The sequence below is a fragment of the Crocuta crocuta genome, unplaced genomic scaffold (genome assembly GCF_008692635.1).
Source record: "Crocuta crocuta isolate KB4526 unplaced genomic scaffold, BGI_CrCroc_1.0 scaffold229, whole genome shotgun sequence".
Classification (NCBI taxonomy): domain Eukaryota; kingdom Metazoa; phylum Chordata; class Mammalia; order Carnivora; family Hyaenidae; genus Crocuta; species Crocuta crocuta.
The window spans coordinates 9,010,400-9,016,259 of NW_027536464.1; the positions used below are offsets into that span (position 1 = coordinate 9,010,400).

A 5,860-nucleotide genomic window follows, 5' to 3' on the forward strand; every position below is an offset into this window, starting at 1 on the left:
TGTAGGGCTATTAAGTGTCTTAACAATGAGGAAGTTGGCTTCCTTGGAGACTATAATACAGACAGAAAAGCTGAAGCCATAAAGTCTTTTGTGACCTAGCTTTGAAGGTGACATACTTTCACTTCTGCTATACTCTATGGTCACAGATTCCAATCCCAGTATAATAGGGGAGGGACCCTCACAAGAGTATAAATACCAAGAGGTAAGAATCATTAGGGACTCTCTAGGAAATTACCTACCATACCTTTCTTTACCCATTGCTTAGATCTTTTTCTTTTTATTTATTTATTTATTTTTGTCTGCAGAACCAACCTCGTGTGCTAAATTAGGTTAAAGCAGACCAAGTGGTGACTGGGACTTAATCATGGACTGTCAAGTTGTGGTTGGAGTGAGCCTATATGCAAGGTGAAGAGAAAATTCAAGTTTGACAGGCAGAACAAAGTATCTGGAGAAAATGACAGTAGATAACAGTGTCAGTAGAAAATTGTCAACAAGATATAGAGGAAGTTACACAATGCACAAAAGTGTTCAAGTAAGTGGATTAGAGCCCAGCAGTGGGGATCCATGAGCAGACTATATTTGAAGATTGAGGCAGAAAGACACTGAAATCCAGAAAGTGGAGTATCAAGTTCCAACTCCATTCTTAAGGTATCAGACCAGGACTCTGATCCCAGAGAAAGTTCCATCAGGCCCTTTACTGGTTCTTGGTCATCCTCCATTCCATTGCCTTCAAAAAAGATTCAAAAGGTCACCTCCAGATCACAGAAGACTTCCTGCTTCTTACTTCACTGAGAAATTTCAAGTCAAGGTTCTTCCTTTATTGGTTCCCTTCCTGCAGCCAAAAGAAGCATGCAAATCTCCCTGATATTAACCAAAAAACAATAAAACTTTCCTTTACATTGTAAAACCACCAGGAACTGTCCAACATCTTTACTCCACGCAGAGGTCAGAACCCAGCCATTTCCCTTCTTCATGCTCATTTACTCTGAGATGAAGCTCATTTCCTGAAATGCGATATAACTCCCTGTGAGGTCACCAACAACATCCTATTTTACTACACAAGCTGTCTGAGTCCTTTCATCTAGGGTCTGTCTCTTACACCCGACAGGACACCATGGTCCACACTTTCTTTACCAAACTCCTTCAGCCTTTGGCTTTCATTGTATCCCTCCACCCTGGTGCTCTTCCTTCTGAAAAAGCTCCTTGATGCTTTGCTTTTGGATCATCGCTCCTTTCACTCTATAAGCCCCATCTGAGTGATCTGGTACACGATGGCAACGGAGACTTATATGCTTATGATGGTCACCTAGAACTCCCAGGCCAGAAGCTTCAGATTCCTAGAACAATCTGACGTCTGAATACCACAGGCACAGCACCCTTAATTGTCTATGACATAACAGTAGCATCCTCTCTCTATGTGTTTCTCATGCACATTTGCTCTTATTGGTTAGCAGGGCCATCCAGCCAAGCCCATACTAGAAAGCCAGTGTCATCCATGGTAGCTTTCTTTCAGTCCTCCTCTCATTCAGTCAGACGTCACATCTATCTGGTCGACTCCTTTGACGTGTCTCTCCATCTCCATCTCCCTTCCGCTATGGTACTTCACACTATCGTTAGCTTTCTTTTCATCACTACAGTAGGCTCCTATTTGGTCCCCTCCTCTTCTCTTTAGCCTCCTTGCAACTTTCTTTCATAGGGCTGCCAGAGTCCTCTATCCACAAACACAAACTTGACCGTGTCATGAGCTGAAACCCTTTGATGGTTTCTCATTGTCTTGAATCTGAAGTGAAACTTGTCTTATATTACATACAAGATGGTCCAGGAATTGGTTCCTGCCTTCCTGCCTTTCTAATTCCCTCTCCTTGCATTTCCAATGAGGCTGGATAGCAGGTACTTGCCTAACACACTGCTGTCTTTTCCTTCTCTTTCCTTTTGGTAATGTTAAGCTTTCTTTGTGGAATACATGTTTCCATTTTTTTCTAACTAATCCTTATTCCTCTTCTAAAGTCTTTTGCAGGCTGACCTCTTCCAGTATGATTCACCTGACTGCCTCTTTCTGCCTTGATAGTCCAGGTAACCTCACCCAGAGCTCCCTGATAACCCTCCAACTTCTGACATTGCATTTGCCCCTGTCTCCCTAGAGGCCTCACAGCGCCACTGAGTCCTCAACACCTTGCCCAGTATTTGGCACATCAAATGCCTCATTAACATCTTTGTTGATTAATGGAATCAGCTGTCTGAGAGGCTTTCCCCTACTTTCCACTACAGTGTCAGAACAGAGAATGTCTTCTCCTATGCCTTAGAGAAACTAACAAAAAGTGAGTGTTTTCAGGCACTCAGTCCCAGATCAGCACCTAGATATGCACAGGACATGACCTCACAGGTACCCTAACAGCCAGAGGCAAGAAAGAAGCATTATGTCTCAGGAAGTGGCATCTCCAGGCAGCGACATGCGTGTGGTTGCTGCCAGGGCTGAGGTACATGGGAGTCAGGAGGTCTGAGGAAAGCCCACAATAACCTAGAAGTGAAAACATGCCTGGATAAAAGGCTGCACTTCACAATCTTCCTTGCAAAAGGCCTGGTCACGTGACTAAATTCTGGTCAGCAGGATTTTAGTGGAAACTGTGTGTTAAAGTCACGTGACGTGTCATGGAATGGAGTGTGTGCTCTTCCCTTTCCCTCCTTTTTTCTTGTTGGAACGTGGACATCAACATGTCAGGAACTAGGGCCATCTCGGACCATAAACTTACCATGAACCAGGCCCCTGAAGGAAGAACAAAGAGACAGAAAGTAAGGGTCGGGGACACGTGCAACTCCATGCTGGTCTTGGGACCCCTATTGGAGACTTTCACATGTGAGAAAAATATAGTCCTACCTTGTTTACACTATGTTTTTGCTCATGTGTAGCCTAAGCGTAAGAAATACAGGCAGTTTATGCAATATTTCCCTCAAGTTCTTAGTGTCTTAACTACGTTTCTGGACTTGATGGTGTAACATTTTCAGTTATTCAAGATTTTAGTCATTTAAGGTTTGTGGAATAAGCAGTATCCAAAGAAGCATTTCTTTTCAGATAAATACCGTAGGAAAACTCTTTGGCATTTGAAGAAAAGTAATGCTGGTAAGAGCTCTCATGGCTTCTGATGGGTATGCTGGCCAACACTCTTTCTTCCACATATTTAACTAAGTCTGATATGATGTAGTGGCAAAACTGACCAGTGAGGGGATGGGAATGGCATTTCTGAGGCTGACAGATCAGTTTCGGGGTGAGGAGTTTCCTGGAATAGTCAAGGATCCCAGAAGACCCTCCAGACCATAACAATCCACCTCCTAAATCCTTTTTACCACTCAGAGATGTGCCTGAATTAACAAGCACTCCCTGAAAAGTTACAAATGCATCCATCATTCATACATTAGCGATAATTGCTTTAATCAGAACAATAATTAGCAGTGGCTAGTTTCAAAGGAATAGAGTTTGCAAGAAGACAGCAGTGGGGAGAAAATGATCTGGTTCATTTGGGAGAAGACAGGCTTGAATGAGACTTGACAGTTCAGAGTCTGCAAAACTGGAAGGAGAAGAGTGTGGGAGGCCTGGGAAAGACTCAGTCCCATTCCCAGTTTGGCTCAGGGTTCCCTCAGGGCCAGTGTGTATTTCAGATCACCTCGACACTGCCTTAGCATGTCTTTGGTGCCTGGGAATGACAGGGATGCCATGTCAGGGACTTGGCTGGAGGCTGTAAATCACGGCCTACGCTGGGTTGGCCTGGGCCCTGATGGTGGCAGTCACTTACTGAGCCTTATTGATGAGGAAACTGAGATTCAGTTAATTTAGGTAATTCACAAGGGTCACAAATAGCCAGTCTGACCCCACTTGGAATGACCCCCCAAATGCAGATATCCTTAAAGCCAAGGGTCTTTCCATCCAGCTTCCCCTCATTCTTTCCAGTAGCTAGTAGAAAGAGAAGAAGAAGCAGAGGACAAGAAGTACTAGCTTTCTGTTGTGCAACAACACAGAGACACTCAGTCTCCCCCAACCACTTGCTCTCTGCCCCCTGATCTCTTCACCTCTTCTTCTCCCAACTTCTATTGTTCTTGGGGAATTTTCAGTGTTTTCCACATCTGGCTGCTTGGGGAAATTTTTGAAAATATGGTTTCTGGGCCCCAACCCAGGAGATTCTAAATCTGACAGCTTTGGTGATTGTGATCTGCAGCCCAGGCTGAGGATAAGACGGAGCTGGTGAAGGGAGAAACTCCAGAAATCTCCTTCTCAGATTCAAAGGCCTCCAGTGAGTGCAAATCCTTTATGATCCAAAAACCCGCCACCCCTGGGTAAAGCCAATGAGGCGAGTTGAGAGAAATCTCATCCTCTGGTGGCTAACGATGAAGATTTAATTATTTCAATAGACTAGGAAACAAGATGAAAACCAAGCATTCATTAACATGCTTCCTAGGTTTCTTTCAAACGTTTATTTCCTTTGAATAATAGGGAAGCAATCAGAGCATGTAAAGTCTGCCTTGGTCTTCCTTCACCACTGCTTTCTTATGAACAGGTACTCAGGACTCTCATCTGTTCCCAAAGATGCTCCAAACACTCTTCTGTACCCCTTCTGAGCCTGATGCTTTACAGACAATGGGTCTTTCTCCCCTCTCCACCTTCTTCATCCCAGACTCAACTCAAATTGAAATATCCTCTCGTTCACTCAGGCCAAGCTAGCCGTCACTTGCAAAGCAAGCTAATAAGTGGATGCCCTTTGTAGTCCTGGTGACTTCTTATATTCCCTGGAGAGTGCCACACTTCCTGAGCTCTTTGTCACTCATTCTGTTTCCTTCTAGGGTTGGTTGATGATCTTAATAAAAGGCCATATGCTAAGGAACTTAGTAATTCCCTTAAGAAGACTCAAGAATTGACAAAAGACTACAACACAGGAAGCTTGGTATTTTTAAAGTCTAACTCCTGGTGAGTAAAGATGAAAGTGTGGATGAGGACAGCAAGTCAGTTTTTCAGTGTCACCTTGAATTTATCCCCTCAAAGTGCTTCTGAATAAAGTAAATGCATATTGTGCTCTGTTCAAGTGAAGGGAAGCCTTCTGTTCTTCCATGAACATTCATGGATGGTAGAAAGCGAAGCAGAGTGGCCTCCTGATCATTCCTATTCAGAGAGAGAGAGGTGACATGGGTCATTCAAAGTCAAATTCTACTTAATTTAAGGACACACATTATGATTGGGGGTACGTGGAGGTTTGTTTTATGATCACAGAATGTTAAGGTCAGAAGGGGTTTTTCAGAGTGTATTTTCCTTTGACTGATAGCAAAATGAGTTTGCCATCTCTGAGCATGCCTGCCAGTTCACAGAAGGAGGTAACTCTGATGATTGCTATGTGTTAAGAGTTGAGGAGAGGAATTAGACACCTTGAAAGCAAATGGAGAAGAGCTGGTCCTGGGTGTCTTCCAGAACCTGCTTCCTATGCCCTTTGGTATTTGACAAAATTGAACTGATTTTTGATGGTCAAGGAATCTACCAATATTCCCACAATTATTGCTTGGGATACACCCCTCCCCCAGATGAAGACCAGACTTACAAGATGGTCTGTTATACCCATGACACGGTGAGCAACGTCAACTAGAAGGCCCAGAATACCCATCCTGCCAGAGAAATGCAGGAATCACAAGTTAACACACATTGTTGGGCCTTACCCAACATTCATACTCATATTCATGAATATGAGGCAACAGTAAGATGCCTTTTCAATTCTTTCCCTACTGGGTACCCCAATCCCTGTACATCCACAGCCTTTTCTCTGCTGGCTTGTTGTGACCTCAATCTCACATAGTACCTCAAAGACCTCTGGCACCTCATTTCCCC

The 5,860-nt window shown here is 43.8% G+C and overlaps 1 long non-coding RNA gene across 1 annotated transcript; it reads left to right on the forward strand.

Moving 5' to 3' along the window:
- Positions 1–1,466: 1,466 nt before the first annotated feature.
- LOC144218695 (uncharacterized) lies at positions 1,467–4,882 on the forward strand. The gene is made up of 3 exons (XR_013331226.1): positions 1,467–1,597; positions 2,008–2,073; positions 4,831–4,882. It is a non-coding gene; the product is annotated as an uncharacterized LOC144218695 (long non-coding RNA).
- The last annotated feature ends 978 nt before the right edge of the window (positions 4,883–5,860 follow it).